The sequence below is a fragment of the Mercenaria mercenaria genome, chromosome 12 (genome assembly GCF_021730395.1).
Source record: "Mercenaria mercenaria strain notata chromosome 12, MADL_Memer_1, whole genome shotgun sequence".
Lineage (NCBI taxonomy): Eukaryota > Metazoa > Mollusca > Bivalvia > Venerida > Veneridae > Mercenaria > Mercenaria mercenaria.
In genome coordinates, this window is record NC_069372.1 from 32134077 (window position 1) to 32155430 (window position 21354).

At 36.5% G+C, this 21354-nt stretch overlaps 1 protein-coding gene across 2 annotated transcripts in view; it reads right to left on the reverse strand.

Moving 5' to 3' along the window:
• The window catches only part of LOC123535409 (apoptosis-inducing factor 3-like), a 244427-nt gene extending 224070 nt beyond the window's left edge, over positions 1-20357 (reverse strand). Inside the window, exon 1 of one of the 2 annotated variants that reach the window (XM_053519560.1) lies at positions 20289-20357. The gene's annotated coding sequence lies outside the window, so the exon portion shown is untranslated. The remainder of the gene's footprint in view (positions 1-20288) is intronic. The other variant, XM_053519561.1, reaches the window with a different exon arrangement.
• Between the last annotated feature and the right edge of the window lie 997 nt (positions 20358-21354).

Below are 21354 nucleotides of genomic sequence, written 5' to 3' on the forward strand. Positions count from 1 at the left end.
CAAGTGAAAAGGGTGTGAAGTTTCAAAACCTTCCCACAAGTGGTTTTGAGTACCGCTTACATACAAAACCTTTAAACCAAAAATTTATAAGTCAAAAAGGGCATAATTTGTAAAAAAAAATGAGTTAGGAACCCGTGCAATGTAGGTCATTTTTCACAGTGAAAAAGGTGTGTGAATTTTAATCCATTCCCCCCAAATGGTTTCTGAGATACCCGCTTACATACAAAAACCCTTTCCAAGAATTTCTATGAAAAGAGACAAAATTTTGTAAAAAAGCAAAAAGAGTTTGGAACCTGTGCAATTAGGTCGTTTATCACAGTGAATAAGTGGTGAAGTTTCAACCCTTCCAAAAATGGTTCTGAGATACCAGCTTACAAAAAAAAACCTTTAAACCAAAATTTCTGAGTCGAAAAAGGGGCATAATTTTTTGAAAAAAAAGCAAATTAGAGTTAGGAAACCTGTGCAATGTGGGTCATTTTATCATATGAAAAATGGTAAAGTTTAAATCCTTCCCCAAAAAGGGGGTTTACTGAGTACCAGTTACATACAAAACCTTAACCCGGGGTTTCAGAAATCTGCAAATTTATTGGTACCCCGCATTTGAGTTTTTTGGGGGAAGGCCCATTTTGGTTTTTTACTATTGTTCTATACTACGGGTGAGGGAATGATTAAATTATTAATTTTCATAATTTTACTTGCAAAATTGGGTTATAAATTTTTTTCTCTTAAATAGCAATTATCTTACTTTCCTTTTTTTTTCATTTTAAAAGATAAACTACATGTTTTTAACTGAAATATTATCAAAGGGGACTCCCATGTTATTGGGAACAGGGGAAAACAAAAAAAGGGAAAGCAAATCAAATTTTTTTAAATTGCAAAAATTTCCCTTTGAACTTACCTACTACAGTGATGAAATGTAAATTTTCAAAAAAAAATTTAAAACTGATTTGTTGATTCTAAAATCTGTCTGGGTTTAAAAAACGGACTAGAACCGCTATTTTAATCTCTCATTTCTTGGGGACTGGTATTCCTTATCGAAAATTTTTTTTGTCCAAAAATTTTGTATACATTCTGATTTTTTGCTAAAAACATGGTCGATTTTTTTTTGCATGTTAGGCAAGTATTTAAACTTAAAAGCATAAACAATCAGTGTAAGCACAAAACTGCCTCAAAATTAAATATCTGTTCTTTCTGATCGCTTGATAAATATTGAGGTCAGCGAAACCGAAAGTACACTTTTGGCAGGTGGCGCTTAGTCACCGTTACTGAGATACCAGCTTACATACAAAACCTTAACCAAGTTGGGACGCCGACGCATGGGTGAGTCCAATAGCTCTACTATTCTTTGAATAGTCGAGCTAAAAATCATCAGTGAATGAAAAGTATTTGATAGAAATTTATAAAGCTGAATGTTTTTGAAAAGGGAATACTTTATTATTCTGATTTATAGTAAAAAAATCTTGGGAAGTTTGTTTAGATGTGGATTTTAAACTAATAATGAAAACAAGAGGACCATGATGGTTCTGAATCGCTCACCTCTTCCCACATGACCCAGTTTTGAGTATGACGTCGTTTTATCTATTATTTGACATAGTGACCTAGTTTTTGAGCTCATGTGACCCAGTTTTGAACTTGACCTAGATATTATCAAGATAAAAATTCTGACCAATTTTCATGAAGATCCATTGAAAAATATGGTCTCTAGAGAGGTCACAAGGTTTTTCTATTATTTGACCTATTGACCTAGTTTTCGAAGGTACGTGACCCTGTTTTGAAACTGACCTAGATATCATCAAGGTGAACATTCTCACTTATTTTCATGAAGATCTCATGAAAAATATGGCCTCTAGAGAGGTCACAAGGTTTTTCTATTTTTATACCTACTGGCCTAGTTTTTGACCGCACGTGACCCAGTTTCGAAACTGATCTAGATATCATCAAGGTGAACATTTAGATCAATTTTCATGAAGATCAACTGAAAAATATGGCCTCTAGAGAGGTCAAAAGATTTTAATAATTTTAGACCTACTGACCTAGTTTTTGACCGCAGTTGACCCAGTTTAAAATTTGACATAGATATCATCAAGATGAACATTCAGACCAACTTTCATACAGTTCCCATGAAAAGTATGGCCTCTAGAGAGGTCACAAGTTTTTTTCATTATTTGACCTACTGACCTAGTTTTTTAAGGCACGTGACCCTGTTTCAAACTTGACCTAGATATCATCAAGGTGAACATTCTGACCAATTTTTATACAGATCCATTTATAAGTATGGCCTCTAGAGAGGTTACAAAGTTTTTCTATTTTTAGACCTACTGACCTAGTTTTTGACCGCACATGACCCTGTTTCGAACTTGACCTAGATATCATCAAGATGAACATTCAGACCAACTTTCATACAGATCCCATGAAAAATATGGCCTTTAGAGAGGTCACAATGTTTTTCTATTATTTGACCTACTGACCTAGTTTTGATGGCACGTGACCCACTTTCGAACTTCACCTAGATATCATCAAGATGAACATTCAGACCAATTTTCATACGGATCCCATGAAAAATATGGCCTCTAGAGAGGTCACAAGGTTTTTCTATTTTTAGACCTACTGACCTAGTTTTTGACCGCACGTGACCCAGTTTCGAACTTGACCTAGATATCATCAAGATGAACATTCTGACCAATTTTCATAAAGATCCGATGAAAAATGTGACCTCTAGAGTGGTCACAAGCAAAAGTTTACGGACGCAAGCACGCACGGACGACGGACACCGCGCGATCACAAATGACCAAAGCTATCCTATACACTAGGTATTTCAATGACCTTGACCTTAAATGCAAACAAATACAGTGAAACACCGCTCGCTCGACGTCGCAAGGGGATGAGCAAAATGCTCGAGTTATCCATCGTTTCGAGCGATCCAAACATTGACCAACATACGAAGGAAAATTGAAGTTTTATTGTATCAAGTGTCATCGGTACCATTTGCAGAGGAAACGGTGATACATGATAATAACAAACCCGTGACATTAAAAAACAAGAGGACCATGATGGTCCTGAATCGCTCACCTCTTCCCACATGACCCAGTTTTGAGTATGACGTCGTTTTTTCTATTATTTGACATAGTGACTTAGTTTTGAACTTGACCTAGGTATTATCAAGATAAAAATTCTGACCAATTTTCATGAAGATCAATTTAAAAATATGGTCTCTAGAGAGGTAACAAGGTTTTTCTATTATTTGACCTACTGACCTAGTTTTCGAAGGTACGTGACCCTGTTTTGAACTTTACCCAGATATCATCAAGGTGAACATTCTCACTAATTTTCATGAAGATCTCATGAAAAATATGGCCTCTAGAGCGGTCACAAGGTTTTTCTTTTTTCATACCTACTGGCCTAGTTTTTGACCGCACGTGACCCGGTTTTGAAGCTGACCTAGATATCATCAAGGTGAACATTCAGATCAATTTTCATGAAGATCCATTGAAAAATATGGCCTCTAGAGAGGTCAAAAGATTTTAATAATTTTAGACCTACTGACCTAGTTTTTGACCGCAGTTGACCCAGTTTCAAACTTGACCTAGATATCATCAAGATGAACATTCAGACCAACTTCCATACAGATCCCATGAAAAGTATGGCCTCTCGAGAGGTCACAAGGTTTTTTTTATTATTTGACCTACTGACCTAGTTTTTTAAGGCACGTGACCCAGTTTCAAACCTGACCTAGATATCATCAAGGTGAACATTCTGACCAATTTTCACGAAGATCCATTCAAAAGTATGGCCTCTAGAGAGGTCACAAGGTTTTTCTATTTTTAGACCTACTGACCTAGTTTTTGACCGCAGTTGACCCAGTTTCGAACTTGACCTAGATATCATCAAGATGAACACTCAGACCAATTTTCATACAGATCCCGTGAAAAATATGGCCTTTAGAGAGGTCATAAGGTTTTTCTATTATTTGACCTACTGACCTAGTTTTTGAAGGCATGTGACCCACTTTCGCACTTCACCTAGATATCATCAAGATGAACATTCAGACCAACTTTCATACAGATCCCATGAAAAATATGGCCTCTAGAGAGGTCACAAGTTTTTTTCTATTATTTGACCTACTGACCTAGTTTTTGACGGCACGTGACCCACTTTCGAACCTGACCTAGATATCATCAAGGTGAACATTCTGACTAATTTTCATGAAGATCTCATGAAATATATGGCCTCTAGAGAGGTCACAAGGTTTTTTTCTATTTTTAGACCTACTGACCTATTTTTTGACCGCACGTGACCCAGTTTCAAACTTGACCTAGATATCATCAAGATGAACATTCAGACCAACTTCCATACAGATCCCATGAAAAGTATGGCCTCTCGAGAGGTCACAAGGTTTTTTTTATTATTTGACCTACTGACCTAGTTTTTTAAGGCACGTGACCCAGTTTCAAACCTGACCTAGATATCATCAAGGTGAACATTCTGACCAATTTTCACAAAGATCCATTCAAAAGTATGGCCTAGAGAGGTCACAATGTTTTTCTATTTTTAGACCTACTGACCTAGTTTTTGACCGCAGTTGACCCAGTTTCGAACTTGACCTAGATATCATCAAGACGAACACTCAGACCAATTTTCATACAGATCCCGTGAAAAATATGGCCTTTAGAGAGGTCACAATATTTTCTATTATTTGACCTACTGACCTAGTTTTTGAAGGCACGTGACCCACTTTCGAACTTGACCTAGATATCATCAAGATGAACATTCAGACCAACTTTCATACAGATCCCATGAAAAATATGGCCTCTAGAGAGGTCACAAGTTTTTTCTATTATTTGACCTACTGACCTAGTTTTTGATGCCACGTGACCCACTTTCGAACCTGACCTAGATATCATCAAGATGAACATTCTGACCAATTTTCATGAAGATCTCATGAAATATATGGCCTCTAGAGAGGTCACAAGGTTTTTCTATTTTTAGACCTACTGACCTAGTTTTTGACCGCACGTGACCCAGTTTCAAACTTGACCTAGATATCATCAAGATGAACACTCAGACTAATTTTCATACAGATCCCATGAAAAATATTGCCTTTAGAGAGGTCACAAGGTTTTTCTATTAATTGACCTACAGACCTAGTTTTTGGAGGCACATGACCCAGTTTCAAACTTGACCTAGATATCATCAAGGTGAACGTTCTGACCAATTTTCATGAAGATCTTGTGTAATATATGGCCTCTAGAGAGGTCACAAGGTTTTTCTATTTTTAGACCTACTGACCTAGTTTTAGAAGGCACGTAACCCAGTTTCGAACTTCACCTAGATATCATCAAGGTGAACATTCTGACCAATTTTCATGAAGATCTTGTGAAATATATGGCCTCTAGAGAGGTCACAAGGTTTTTCTATTTTTAGACCTACTGACCTAGTTTTTGACGGCACGTGACCCAGTTTCAAACTTGACCTAGATATCATCAAGATGAACATTCTGACCAACTTTCATAAAGATCCCATGAAAAATGTGACCTCTAGAGTGGTCACAAGCAAAAGTTTACGGACGCAAGCACGCACGGACGACGGACACCGCGCGATCACAAATGACCAAAGCTATCCTATACACTAGGTATTTCAATGACCTTGACCTTAAATGCAAACAAATACAGTGAAACACCGCTCGCTCGACGTCGCAAGGGGATGAGCAAAATGCTCGAGTTATCCATCGTTTCGAGCGATCCAAACATTGACCAACATACGAAGGAAAATTGAAGTTTTATTGTATCAAGTGTCATCGGTACCATTTGCAGAGGAAACGGTGATACATGATAATAACAAACCCGTGACATTAAAAAACAAGAGGACCATGATGGTCCTGAATCGCTCACCTCTTCCCACATGACCCAGTTTTGAGTATGACGTCGTTTTTTCTATTATTTGACATAGTGACTTAGTTTTGAACTTGACCTAGGTATTATCAAGATAAAAATTCTGACCAATTTTCATGAAGATCAATTTAAAAATATGGTCTCTAGAGAGGTAACAAGGTTTTTCTATTATTTGACCTACTGACCTAGTTTTTGAAGGTACGTGACCCTGTTTTGAACTTTACCCAGATATCATCAAGGTGAACATTCTCACTAATTTTCATGAAGATCTCATGAAAAATATGGCCTCTAGAGCGGTCACAAGGTTTTTCTTTTTTTATACCTACTGGCCTAGTTTTTGACCGCACGTGACCCGGTTTCGAAGCTGACCTAGATATCATCAAGGTGAACATTCAGATCAATTTTCATGAAGATCCATTGAAAAATATGGCCTCTAGAGAGGTCAAAAGATTTTAATAATTTTAGACCTACTGACCTAGTTTTTGACCGCAGTTGACCCAGTTTCAAACTTGACCTAGATATCATCAAGATGAACATTCAGACCAACTTCCATACAGATCCCATGAAAAGTATGGCCTCTCGAGAGGTCACAAGGTTTTTTTTATTATTTGACCTACTGACCTAGTTTTTTAAGGCACGTGACCCAGTTTCAAACCTGACCTAGATATCATCAAGGTGAACATTCTGACCAATTTTCACGAAGATCCATTCAAAAGTATGGCCTCTAGAGAGGTCACAAGGTTTTTCTATTTTTAGACCTACTGACCTAGTTTTTGACCGCAGTTGACCCAGTTTCGAACTTGACCTAGATATCATCAAGATGAACACTCAGACCAATTTTCATACAGATCCCGTGAAAAATATGGCCTTTAGAGAGGTCATAAGGTTTTTCTATTATTTGACCTACTGACCTAGTTTTTGAAGGCATGTGACCCACTTTCGCACTTGACCTAGATATCATCAAGATGAACATTCAGACCAACTTTCATACAGATCCCATGAAAAATATGGCCTCTAGAGAGGTCACAAGTTTTTTCTATTATTTGACCTACTGACCTAGTTTTTGACGGCACGTGACCCACTTTCGAACCTGACCTAGATATCATCAAGGTGAACATTCTGACTAATTTTCATGAAGATCTCATGAAATATATGGCCTCTAGAGAGGTCACAAGGTTTTTCTATTTTTAGACCTACTGACCTAGTTTTTGACCGCACGTGACCCAGTTTCAAACTTGACCTAGATATCATCAAGATGAACATTCAGACCAACTTCCATACAGATCCCATGAAAAGTATGGCCTCTCGAGAGGTCACAAGGTTTTTTTTATTATTTGACCTACTGACCTAGTTTTTTAAGGCACGTGACCCAGTTTCAAACCTGACCTAGATATCATCAAGGTGAACATTCTGACCAATTTTCACAAAGATCCATTCAAAAGTATGGCCTCTAGAGAGGTCACAATGTTTTTCTATTTTTAGACCTACTGACCTAGTTTTTGACCGCAGTTGACCCAGTTTCGAACTTGACCTAGATATCATCAAGACGAACACTCAGACCAATTTTCATACAGATCCCGTGAAAAATATGGCCTTTAGAGAGGTCACAAGATTTTCTATTATTTGACCTACTGACCTAGTTTTTGAAGGCACGTGACCCACTTTCGAACTTGACCTAGATATCATCAAGATGAACATTCAGACCAACTTTCATACAGATCCCATGAAAAATATGGCCTCTAGAGAGGTCACAAGTTTTTTCTATTATTTGACCTACTGACCTAGTTTTTGAAGCCACGTGACCCACTTTCGAACCTGACCTAGATATCATCAAGATGAACATTCTGACCAATTTTCATGAAGATCTCATGAAATATATGGCCTCTAGAGAGGTCACAAGGTTTTTCTATTTTTAGACCTACTGACCTAGTTTTTGACCGCACGTGACCCAGTTTCAAACTTGACCTAGATATCATCAAGATGAACACTCAGACTAATTTTCATACAGATCCCATGAAAAATATTGCCTTTAGAGAGGTCACAAGGTTTTTCTATTAATTGACCTACAGACCTAGTTTTTGGAGGCACATGACCCAGTTTCAAACTTGACCTAGATATCATCAAGGTGAACGTTCTGACCAATTTTCATGAAGATCTTGTGTAATATATGGCCTCTAGAGAGGTCACAAGGTTTTTCTATTTTTAGACCTACTGACCTAGTTTTAGAAGGCACGTGACCCAGTTTCGAACTTCACCTAGATATCATCAAGGTGAACATTCTGACCAATTTTCATGAAGATCTTGTGAAATATATGGCCTCTAGAGAGGTCACAAGGTTTTTCTATTTTTAGACCTACTGACCTAGTTTTTGACGGCACGTGACCCAGTTTCAAACTTGACCTAGATATCATCAAGATGAACATTCTGACCAACTTTCATAAAGATCCCATGAAAAATGTGACCTCTAGAGTGGTCACAAGCAAAAGTTTACGGACGCACGGACGCACTGACGCACGGACGACGGACGACGGACACCGCGCGATCATAAAAGCTCACCTTGTCACTTTGTGACAGGTGAGCTAAAAAAACATATCACAAACGTTATCTATGATGTAATAAGTAACTACATGCTTGCTTTAATCTAAAGCAAACAGTAATTGATCAATATTTGATCAATAAAACTTTTCTTTAACCTTTCATTAATAATTAATCTCATTATCAAATCAAATATACCGACAAACAAACATTTAAGATAGTCGGGGAATAGACAACGCAATTTTCACGACGTGCGAAAATTTTTAATTAACCGATACATTCTGATCGCCGAAGCTGCAAAAAAATTTGACACCTCTGCTCGAGTTAGCCAGAAGCAACAAAGAGTAAATTAATACACAGGGACCAGGTGTCATGCTCGAGCGATCGAGTTATCGATGCTCGACCCAGCCATGGTAATTTCAGATAGAAAATAGAAGAAAATCGGCCGGGACCACATGAATTGCTCGAGCGAGCCTGGATGCTCCAGTCATTGATGCTCGAGCGAGCGGTGTTTCACTGTATGGCAGCCGCCGATTGCAAGTACAAAGTGCCGCTCGCTTGAAAATTCATGAATACACTTGTGATTTTTTCGGTGGAAAAGACATGTTCTTTAAGAACAAATTCGTCAGTGAAACTTTGCTTTTATTTAGTAACAAAGAATGCTGAATATGATTTTGAATCTTCATAAATACAGCAGCAAATAAGAAATTTCTATAGATGATGGATTACCTTGCAAGTATTTCATTATTGTAGAAATAAAATCATTATCAACTCACATTTACAAGCGATCAGCCTCCAAAACTTCGAATTTACTGCGCATGCGCAACGGAAGTTATGAAATTCTAAGGGAGAAGTAATTATTCACTTTCTGTTACTTTCACCAGCAAGAGATCACAGAGTGATCTTGGCGCCCACCATTGAGCCATTTTTGAATGTTCCAAATTTCAAGATTAGCTCAAGGTCAAAATCAAGGTAAATTTTATTTTGGTACACAACACCGTGCATGTGGTCCATGCATGTGGTCCAAATTTGAAAGCTGTAGCTTGAGAAATGTGGAAGTAGGTCACTAGATCAATTTCAAGGTCAAAGTTCATTTCAGTATACAAAACTATGCATGTGCTTCAAATTTGAAGGCTGTAGCTTGAGAAATGTGTAAGTAGGTACTAGGTAAAAATCAATGTCAAATTTCAATTTAGAAACACAAAAATATGCATGTGGTCCAAATTTGAAGACTGTACCTTCAAAAATGTGGAAGTAGGTCACTAGGTCAATCTCAAGATCAAAGTTCATTTCGGTACACAAAACTATGCATGTGGTCCAAATTTGAAGGCTGTAGCTATGTGAAAGTAGGTCACTAGGTCAAAATCAAGGTCAAATTTCATTTCTGAACACAAAACTATGCATGTGGTCCAAATGTGAAGCCTGTACCTTCAAAAATGTGAAAGTAGGTCACTAGGTCAATGTCAAGGTCAAAGTTTTTTTCAGTGCACAAAACTATGCATGTGGTCCAAATTTGAAGGCTGTAGCTACAGAAATGTGGAAGTAGGTCACTAGGTCAAAATCAAGGTCAACATATGTCAAGGTTCATCTTTCCACTCAAAATATACATGTGGTCCGAATTTGAATATTGTAGGTTATTGATAAAATTTTAAAAGCTTTTCGCTATATAAGTCTATATGAACCATGTGACCCCCTGGGCGGGGCCATATTTGACCCTAGGGGTATAATTTGAACAAACTTGGTAGAGAACCACTAGATGATGCTACATTACAAATATCAAAGCCCTAGGCATTGTGGTTTGGACAAGAAGATTTTCAAAGTTTTTCCCTATATAAGTCTAAGTAAACCATGTGACCCCCAGGGCGGGGCCATATTTGACCCTAGGGGTATAATTTGAACAGTCTTAGTAGAAGACCACTAGATGATGTTGCATACAAAATATCAAAGCCCTATGCCCTGTGGTTTTGCAGGGGTTCCATTTGACCCGGGACCCCGGGTCCGGACCCGGGAGATTTTCAAAAGACGCTCAAAGGACCCGGCAGAATACTTGCCTGTGCGTCCTTCGGGACCAGGGGGCATTTTCCTTTGATAATCCTTTCTCATATCATTAATTTCCTTCAGTAAAACTATTTCCACGATAGACACGGTATTCAAAATAAACACCGCGGTCATGCTCTCCTGCCTTTGATCTCTGCTAAATCCCGCCCTTTCTCCTGTAGACATGCCTCACTGTTTTTTTATCAGCAAGTTACGTCACGGTGAGGGGCACATAGGTAACAAGAAATCAATGAAGTGTTGAAATTATTGAAAGCAAATCCTGTGTACTGTCAAAAAAGGCCCAATTTTTAAAATTTATCGTAAGCAGCTGATTACCGAGCATGTGAAAAGTGCCCTGCAAGATTTTTTCATCCCAAAACTTTAAATTAGACCATTGTTTATTGATCATATCGAAATTTCAACAAGAAACTTCAAAAATTTTGATGAATTTCGAAAGCAAAAGTAAGTTTAGAATGTCCGTTCACGGGTCTTATTACACCCGAAGTCATAATTTTATGCATATTTCCAAAATTCCTAAAAAAAACCTGACTTTCAATGATGCCGTTTTTTTATGATAAGTAGCATCATTATTGAGGAACTATCCCCTGATTTAGCTTAGTTTGCCAAATAGACTGACAAAAACTTTTTTTCCGATGACATTCTGAAAGTTAACAGTATTCGGATAGTAATTTTGGATACATTTTTCTAGAGGTTATAGCACTGTTCTTTATTAAATATGAAATGAAATATTGAAGAAAAACCTAATTAAAATAAATGAATTTTGATAAAATTAGTTTACAATATGAGACTATGTGATCTGAGACTGACATTTTTTTTATGCTGTTTAAATGATCTTGGGTTTATTGTTTTCTTAGGGAAAAAAATCTACGTATTACTGAATAAAAAAATATATAAATTATATTGACGTTTGGGACAGGACTCCTGTATTTTGGAAAAGGGGCCCTTCAAAAATTGGGCCCCAAAGGGGCCTGGGACTCTTGGGTTTTCGGGTCTAGTGGAAACCCCCGGTTTTGGACAAAAAGTTTTTCAAAGTTTTTCCCCCATACAAGTCTATATAAACCATGTGACCCCCAGGGCGGGGCCATATTTGACCCCAGTGAAATAATTTGAATCACCTTGGTAAAGGACCACTAGATAATGCTACGCACCAAATATCAATCTGTGGTTTTGGACAAGAAGATTTTCAAAGTTTTTCCCTATATAAATCTATGTAAATTATAAAAATAAACAAAGAGCCATAACTCACTCAAAAATTGTTGAACCAGTCTGATTTTCAGGGGATCACAACTAGGGTACCAATACATCATTCTGACAAAGTTTGGTTAAAATCCCCCCAGTAGCTTCTGAGGAGATGCAATAACGAGAAACTGTTAATGGACGGAAGGACGGACGTAAGGACGACGGACCACGGATGCAGAGTGATTTGAATAGTCCACCATCTGATGATGGTGGGCTAAAAAAGGGGAAGTAACTAAAACATTAATTGCTAATTATGCATTTCTGAAAATTATATCCCCTTGTTGGAAGTAGTGGTCTCCCTTTTGTTTACAATTTTTCTTGCACCAAGAGAGAAAAAGTAGGAGAAACACTAAGTCTCGTATGGAACAGAATGTTTTTTGTAATAAATTTAACTAATTTCTTAACATTTTTAGAAAGATATTGCCTTAAGAAATGAAGTAATATTATTAAAACGGAAAATGTATTTTTTATAAAATGTCATTGAAATCGCTATACTGGCTAGCGACCACCAAATCCGGACGACCACCAAATCAGACAGTCGCTTTATTTCAGTCTTTAACCTTGCTTATCTGTTTACGATCAAATGGACGCTTGATTTTCAACAACAGAGCGAAATACAACCAGGGGTTCCACTAGACCTGAAAACCCAAGAGTCCCAGGACCCTTGGGCCTAAATTTTGAAGGGTCCTTTTCCAAAATACAGGAGTCCTGTCTCAACACGTCCATATAATTTACTATATTTTTTTTTATTTAGTAATACGCATATAGATCTTCACCTAAGAAAACAATAAACCCAAGATCATGTTACAGCATAATAAAAATGTCAGTTTCAGATCATATAGTCTCATATTGTAAACTAATATTTATCAAAATTCATGTTATTTTAATTAGGTTTTTCTTCAATATTTCATTTAATTTTTAATAACAGAACAGTGCTATAACACTCTATAAAAATGTATCCAAAATGTACTATCCGGATACTGGTACACTTTCGGAATGTCATCGGAAAGTAGTTTTTGCTTAGTTTACTTGGCCATCTAAGCTAAATCAGAGATAGTTCCACAAATAATGATGCTATTTTATATCATTAAAACCTGCATTGAAAGTCAGTTTTTTTAAGGAATTTTGGAAATATGCATATGACATCGGGTGTAATAAGCCTCGTGAACGCACATTCTAAACTTATTTTTGCTTTCGAAATTCATCAAAATTTGTGAATTTTCTTGTTGAAATTAGGATATGATCACTAAACAATGGTCTAATTTAAAGTTGGCATGAAAAAAATCTTGCAGGGCACTTTTCACATGCTCGATAATCAGCTGCTTAGGATAACTTAGTAATTGGCGCCTTTTTTGACAGTACACAGGATCAATACTCTTTATCAATTAATTTCAACACTTCACTGATTCTTCTTACCTATGTGCACTCGCCATAACGTAACTTGCAGATAAAAAATCAGCGAGGCGTGTCTACAGGAGAAAGGGCGGGATTTAGCAGATCAAAGGCAGGAGGGCATGACCGCGAGTGTTTAGGCCAGAGTTTTTTTATTTTTCGTTTTACGGGAGCGCCGGTCCTAAATATTGCAAAAGTGGAATAAAATTAAAATTCATTTTCCCCGAGTTTTATTTTATTTTTTCCGCCGGTCGGTTGTTTACAGCCCCAAAGAAAACAAGAAACGCGGCAATGCCACGAAACCAGGTTTTCAACACTTTTCATAAGAATAAACAAGAGTGCCAGAATGTCACAATATACGCCCGTCACAGCAAATTTCTTTACTCTAGCACCTGTATTTGCAGATGTAATTTTAATTTTGTGATTGTTTAGTAATCACTGTAATTCTTTTGTTTTTCTAAGTCCACAAAAAAACTCCTTACCAGGTAGAGATACCTTAAAATTCACCTAAAATTAGAAAGTAACAACTATGTTGTACCACAGAAAAGTGGTCTTGGTTTTTCCCTACGGTCAATTATAAAAAAGTTACAATATAAGTTATTTATAGTAACAACTAAGGGAAGTTAATCTTAAAAAAAAAAAAAAATACAAAAAAAATAATTTTAAGTCCACACAGAAATCCTTACCAGGTAGAGATTGGTCAAAATACACCTCAAAATTGGATGTAACATGCATGTTGTACTACAGAAAAGTGGTCTCGATTTTTCCCTACGTCTAGTAATGAAAAAGTTACAATATAAGCTATTTATAGTAACAACAAAGGGAAGTAATTCTAAAGAATGGAACTGCGCAAGACACTTCGTCTCATGATGGTGTATAATTGTGCCAAGTTACATCAAAATCCCTCTATGCATGAAGAAAATATGCTCCGGACAAACTTTTCATTCTTGTATCCTTTGACCTCTAAGTGTGACCTTGACCTTAGACCTAGGGACCTGGTTCTTGCGCATGACACTCCGTCTCATGATGGTGAACAATTGTGCCAACTTTCATCAAAATCCCTCCATGCATGTAGAAGATATGCTAACCCTAACCCTAACCTAACCCTAACCCTATTTTTAGTAACAATGACCTTGACCTTGATCCCAGAAACCCCAAAATCAATCCCAAGCTACAACTTTATATAAGTTTGCTATACACCAAGTTTCATCATGATAGCTCATTCCTAAGTTAAGTTATTGACCGGAAACCCTTTTTCTATTTAAAGTAACAGTGACCTTGACCTTGACCCCAGAAACCCCAAAATCAATCCCAGCCTTTGTCTTGATATAAGCTACATACATACCAAGTTTTATTCAAATATCTTTACCGAAACAAAAGTTATTGACCAGAAACCCTTTTTCTATTTTAAGTAACAATGACCTTGACCTTGACCCCAGAAACCCCAAAATCAATCCCAGCCTTTGTCTTGATATAAGCTACATACATACCAAGTTTTATTCAAATATCTTTACCGAAACAAAAGTTATTGACCGGAAACCCTTTTTCTATTTTAAGTAACAGTGACCTTGACCTTGACCCCAGAAACCCCAAAATCAATCCCAGCCTTTGTCTTGATATAAGCTACATACATACCAAGTTTTATTCAAATATCTTTACCGAAACAAAAGTTATTGACCGGAAACCCTTTTTCTATTTTAAGTAACAGTGACCTTGACCTTGACCCCAGAAACCCCAAAATCAATCCCAGCCTTTGTCTTGATATAAGCTACATACATACCAAGTTTTATTCAAATATCTTTACCGAAACAAAAGTTATTGACCGGAAACACCAGTTTGACGCCGCCGCCGCCACCGCCGCCACCGCCGCCGGCCCGCCCGACCGACATCTACCCCAATCTAATAACTCAGGTTTTCGTTGAAAACCTGGTTAATAAAATAAGTGTATTTTCACCTGGACGTAATTTCACAGGAAGGGAGTTTAACGCGTGCAAAATATCGTGTTTTGCCGTACATTTATCGGCATTAACAGGGTGTAAAATTCCACTCGCCTGCTCGCATTGGCGAGTTAAGTCTGAGTAGGACGAGTGGACCTCGCTGTGTACTCGGCCGATCGGGCGAGTGGATTTTTTACGTCCTTACTTTACCAAAATTCAGAATTTACATCTACAAAACGTCAACAAACTTTGAGATGGTTCAGTCGCTACCTGGATTGACTGGAATTTACCCGCGAATCGTAAAGATATCAAAACGTCATGCCGGTAATTTTCCATTCCACAAGCACGTGTAACCTATCGTAACATTTAATTTACATCGACACGTACACAAAAACCGTGCGTAGTGCATTCATTTTTTAATATTTTCGCTTCAAGTTTTCATCTCCCCTTGAGAAATAATACTTTTTGAATTCTATAATGATTTTAATAAGATATCGACAGAAATGTAGGCAAAATTCTATAAAAAAGGTCGAATTTTCATATAATCATTTGTAAAAATTCAAACAGCGCGATCTTAGTTACTTATTTCTTTCTAAAAGTAAATAAATGATGAATACTATGGGCTTAAAATTCAGACTTTTGACCAGAAAGTACAAAAAACAGAATAAAAAAATCTTAGATAATGAAAAAGAGGCTGCGATTACAATACATGGAGTAAAACGATTTTTGGCAAACAGATTTCTGTTAGTGCGCCAGAATAGGTTACGTGACCTCGTGAACGTAAACAGAATTGCGATTTTAAAATAAAGCAATGTGATGTCACAGCGGTTTTTAACAAGTTTTAAATGAATCTTTGTAGATCTACATGTATTTTTTGACCAACAATTTAAAAGTTTTTCTTGTCAAACAATAATGTAAATTCCTTGAGGGCAAATAGGTCACAGAGGTAGGATATCCACTATAGCAACTATCGTTTGAGACATTTACCTTTATACGGGATATAGCACATTCGCTTTTGATAACAAATTAAAGAAGAATTTTTTTATTGATTTCTATTTCTCAGCAATTTTAAGAACCGATGCGGTACGATCAGACAGTGATATGTCACATGGCGCGAAAACATGACGTAATGCCATGACAATCTCGAGCAAAAATACCGCTTTGATCTCCGCTTCAGATGTCAAGATACTGACACACTTCTTTTAGCTCTTAGAGGGGGTGTAAATTGATCATGAAAACAAGGTCAACATTACTTAGTTTATCACTGAATAATTACCGATAATCTTTAACGTTTTTTTTCTCTCTTTCTACACGGGTGGATGGACGATGATTGTGTCCAGATTTTTTTAGACACTTTTCAAATATATATTTTTCGGGAATAATACTATTGTACATAATACTCCTTTCATAAAAGTGACAGTATTAAAAGTATTAAATTGTCTAAAGATTGTCTTACTCACATTTTGTTTTCAATAGATTCAACTTACAAGTTTGCCATAGAAAGCTGCTGTAGAAAGGTAATACAATATCAAAGGTGCTTTGACATTAAATTTTATTCAAACATTAGTTGTTTGCAGAACAAATAAATGTTTGTAACAGCAGATTTTTTTTACATTTTTATTTCAATGGTGACCCCTCACACTTTACACAGGCTTGGGACTGTCTGGCATAAAGCAGCTGGTAGTGTTGGCAAAATCTCAGACAGATGGTCCATTTCTTTTGTAACTTCAATAGAATTCATAAGTGTATAAAGAATAATAAAGAATACTTTTTATTGGAGACAATATTTTGACAAAAAGTGATGCAACTTCAGTACTTGAACTTAGTGTAGTATAAAAAGGTGCAAATTACAGAAGCAACTTCAGTACTTGAACTAAGTGTATTATAAAAAGGTGCAAATTACAGAGTTAAATGAGGTAAATTTTCAGATTACTTTTTGCTAGATTATCTTTCGTTTTTCATCACTGAAAAAAAAATCTTGCCCTCTGCACTGTGACTGTTACTCAAAGTTATTAAATACTTTATTTTGCTGATAAAATCCAGTATATTATGAGCTGGCATAAACTGTAAAGTTAGCACGTTAAAGATGATATGGGTGAAAGATACAATAAGTAAATATTATGTATAAAAAGCAGAGGTTACACAGCAGAAGATGCAAGCAAACCAAACCACCAAAACTACTACACTACTAAGCCACTTTATACCAGACGTGTTTAGTCTCTACTTGCTGTCACTGAAATTTACTGTGGCTGTTGTAACAGATAAAATAATTTTTGTCTTCCACTTAAATTAAGTAAAACAAGCTTTCTGAATTTTAAAGACTTGCCAGTGTGAGTTACAGTGCCTGAAGCAGTTTATTCACAAGCATGCATGAAAATTTTATTAAATGTTCAACCTGTATAAATGGCTTTTATAGTCTTAAAACATAACAATACATCACAATATTAAATACTGGACACAAACACAAGTAAACAAAACTTGAAAAGAAAGTTCATCAAAATAAAAAAAATCTTAAAAAAATCTATTTTATTTTTATTTTTTTCCGAGATGCTCACTTTCAAGCTTTTTATTTTTATTTTTATTCCCTCCTCCCCCTGCTCATTTTTAAAAAATCTCCCGTAAAACGAAAGATAAAAAAACTCTGGCCTTATTTTGAATACACGTGTCTATTGTGGAAATAGTTTTACTGAAGGAAATGAACGATAAGAGAAAGGATCATCAAAGGAAAATGCCCCCGGGTCCCGAAGGACGCACAGGCAAGTATCATGCCGGGTCCTTTGAGCGTCTTTTGAAAATCTCCCAGGTCCGGACCCGGGGTCCCGGGTCAAATGGAACCCCTGTACGAAAGTTAAATTTAAGTATTTTACAAGAAATGCTATATTTCATTTCGTCTGCACACACAAAGCATATTTACATGTCAGGAGAAGTTGGAAGTGGCGCGATGCGCATGCGCATTATTTCCATAGGGTCCTGCCATTAAATCTAAAGGACCCATGCAAATTTGAGGTATTAAAGGCGTAAAAAAAAAAAATGTTTGTTTCCGGTATCCCGACCTACCCTAAATTTTTGGCCCGACCCTAAATGTTTTTATGGCCTTGGAGAATATTTTTTTCAAATTTTTAACAAAATGTTGCAAAACTGCACTTTTTATGCTTTAAACATGTCCAGTGATGTTAGAAATCAACTTACTGATGCTCTGAAGGCATTACCCCTGTGCTCCAGCTAGGATTCAAAAAGGGCAGGGTGCTGGAACTGAAAAGGGCACTTCTAGGGTAGTCGGTCCGAGAGCATGCTAAAAAGGGCAGGGTGCTGGAACTGAAAGGGGGCACTTCTAGGGGAGTCGGTCTGAGAACATGCAACCCCCCCACCCCCACCCCCCTGCGAAAAAAATTGAAAATTGTAACTGGTCCATGCATTCAGTGCATTTTAAAACTGGTCCATGCATTCAGTGCATTTTAACATACTTTAGGCATGGAATTTGGCATAATTTAGGCATGATATTTTGCACACTTCAGGCATGGTATAAGGCATACTTTGTCTTTTGATAGGCTATGTTTGTCATCTCTAATACCCCTATTTATTAACTAAAAATTCTGCTATTTGTAGTTTACTTGGCACTGATTATCAACTTGTAACATTTTTTTTTGTAATTGCATATTGAATAAACAATATCTATGTGTTTAGGCCTATTTCACTTGTTACAATTTCTGTACACATCTTCTCCATGTACTTGATATTTATAAATTTATAAGTGCAACATACAGAAGATAAAGTTTAAACTTCCACTTAAATAAATAAAATAAGGCATAGTTTATAACTTACGACAGTTTAAAAGCTAGTTTAGCTCTTCTAATAGAACATATTTTGGGTATCCAAAATTTTGTATCCCGGTATGGTTACACTTTTCTAAAAGTTGCCTAATGTCCAGTGTAAACAGTATTTTCGAAAAAATATTATAATGCAGAGACAGATTAACAGCATTTTACAGTATCTGACATTAAAGTGCACCCTGTCATTACATCTTATTAAACTAATTTCAAAGAAATCTTGGTGAAAAATCAGCGATTTTCAAACTGCAGACAACCTACTTTCGATTTTAAAATCTTGTAAAACAGTAGAATTAAAATATTTTCTTACCTAAATTTGATTTTGATCGATTTCAATTAATTAGATTTAAATGTCTGTTGTCTTGACTTAAGTTTCAGTTGTGTATGAACGGATATTTACGACTATGTTAATGAAAACGAAAGTACACTTTGACAGGTGGCGCGAAAATAATAACTTCAGACTGGTTTGCTTTACTGTTTTAACAACAAGGTTCAGTGATTTTAATGCTAGTGGAGCAGTCTAAAATATATATCACGGTCTGCCTGGAGCATGATTACACAGCAGGCAATTGTTTGCTAATTATGTCAATGCCCCCCGGTGTGTATCACTCGATAAAAAGGGGGCAATAATGCAGTTTATTATAATCACTGAGGCAAAAAAGGGAAGTTTGGCTAAAAAGGAAATGAATGGTTGTAAAACAGGCAGGGTGCCTGGCGGGGCAACAGGGCAGAACGAATTTCGGAACGGGCGATGCGCCCTGCTGTAAATAGCTAGCTGGAGCACTGAATTACCCCCTTATTTACATTCATTTTTTGACACAAAAATAATTTCCGAAAAGTCTCCCTTAATAAAAAAAAAATCAAAAAAAAAATTTTTGCGACCTACCTACCCTAATTTTTTGAGCATATTACCGGAAACAAGGAATTTGTTTTTTAGGCCTAACAGACGAGACACTTAGTAAACACTTAAATCTGGGAAATACAGCTTTGATAATTTAGGGCATGATTTTAATATACCCTAACACACATTTTCATATCAAAATATCCACTTCGAAAAGAGAAATTTTAAAAGATTTAGTCAAAAGAGGTACGATCAAATTATCAATTCAAGAGAGGTAGTTCGTACAATTCAATGACTCAAACACTGTACGATTACTTTACCTTGGTTGATAATAAAAGTTTAATTCAGTGTTAAAAGTAAACTGAAAATCAATAAAGTGACACCTCGCTGTTAGGTCGACTATGTCCAGAAACATGGTACAAACAACTTCCTGGAAATTTTATACAAATAACTGCGAACATAGTTTTACGTGCTTGATTAACTAAATGAGCCTTAGTTCTACCGTACTTGCCACTGGATGAAAACTGAATACCCATGTATGAAAAGTGGTCAACAATTTCTAAAATATTACCCTCAAATTGAAATACTGACTACGCAAAAATCTGTGCAAATGGGGAGGCATAAAAAAGGGGAGGTAATTATTATGCAGTAATTCGGTCCAAAATGTGCTTCCGTGGTGTATCGAAAGAAGTCCCTAATAAATAGATCCTATTTTTTCCATTTTTCGCGCATTTGCGCGTAAATCGGGGACCAAATGGGCATTATTTCACTCGTGGAATGAATTTTACATAAAACAGGACACTTTTCATGCTCATATTTGCATGTTTTTGAATTGTTTACTTGAAAACGAAAGTAGGGTGTTTATTCTGCGGACCGCTTTCTGAAATGCGGCAATATGAGGGTACCTGACTTCAGTTGACTTGCATTTCACTGCATACTATTCAACATCCCTTTTTCTTTTCGTTTTCTTGAAGCAAATGTATGGATATCTTGTGGAAATAGGTCTACGACGGAGTGAAAATCTAGAAACTGTAACAAAATTGTTCTGAAGTAGCTGAATTTTATATGAAACAAAGAACAATTTCTTTTATTGGTATATAGCCTTCAGCTATTCGTACAATCTGATCACCTCGGCCTTTATGCTACGCAATAGCATATTTACCGGAGTATACGGAAATGCCCGATGCTGCACGATTGCTATTCGTACGGTCCCGTACTCTGTTTAAAACACCCGCAGGTAGTTATTTGTGTTACAGGCTGAACACCACTAAAATCGGCTGTTCTTTATTTCATATAAAATCCACTTACTTCATAACGGGTTTTCGACATTTTCTAGCATATCAGATTTTCAGAGACTTATATTCCCATAAAGAACTATATAACAACAGGAAAAGGGGGTGTTAACTTTTATATAAACTATAGTTTGTTAAATACAACCCGCTTAATTTACTACTTTTCGCTTCTTTCAATTTCTCTTTTCGAGACATTAAATTCTTACGCCGCCAATTTTACCTAGCATGCGATAGGAACATGCCAATTTCGACAGAATGCAAAGTGATACATACTGAAGATAAGATAAGATAAGATAAGATAAGATAAGATAAGATAAGATAATCTTTATTTATAGTCGGCCCTAT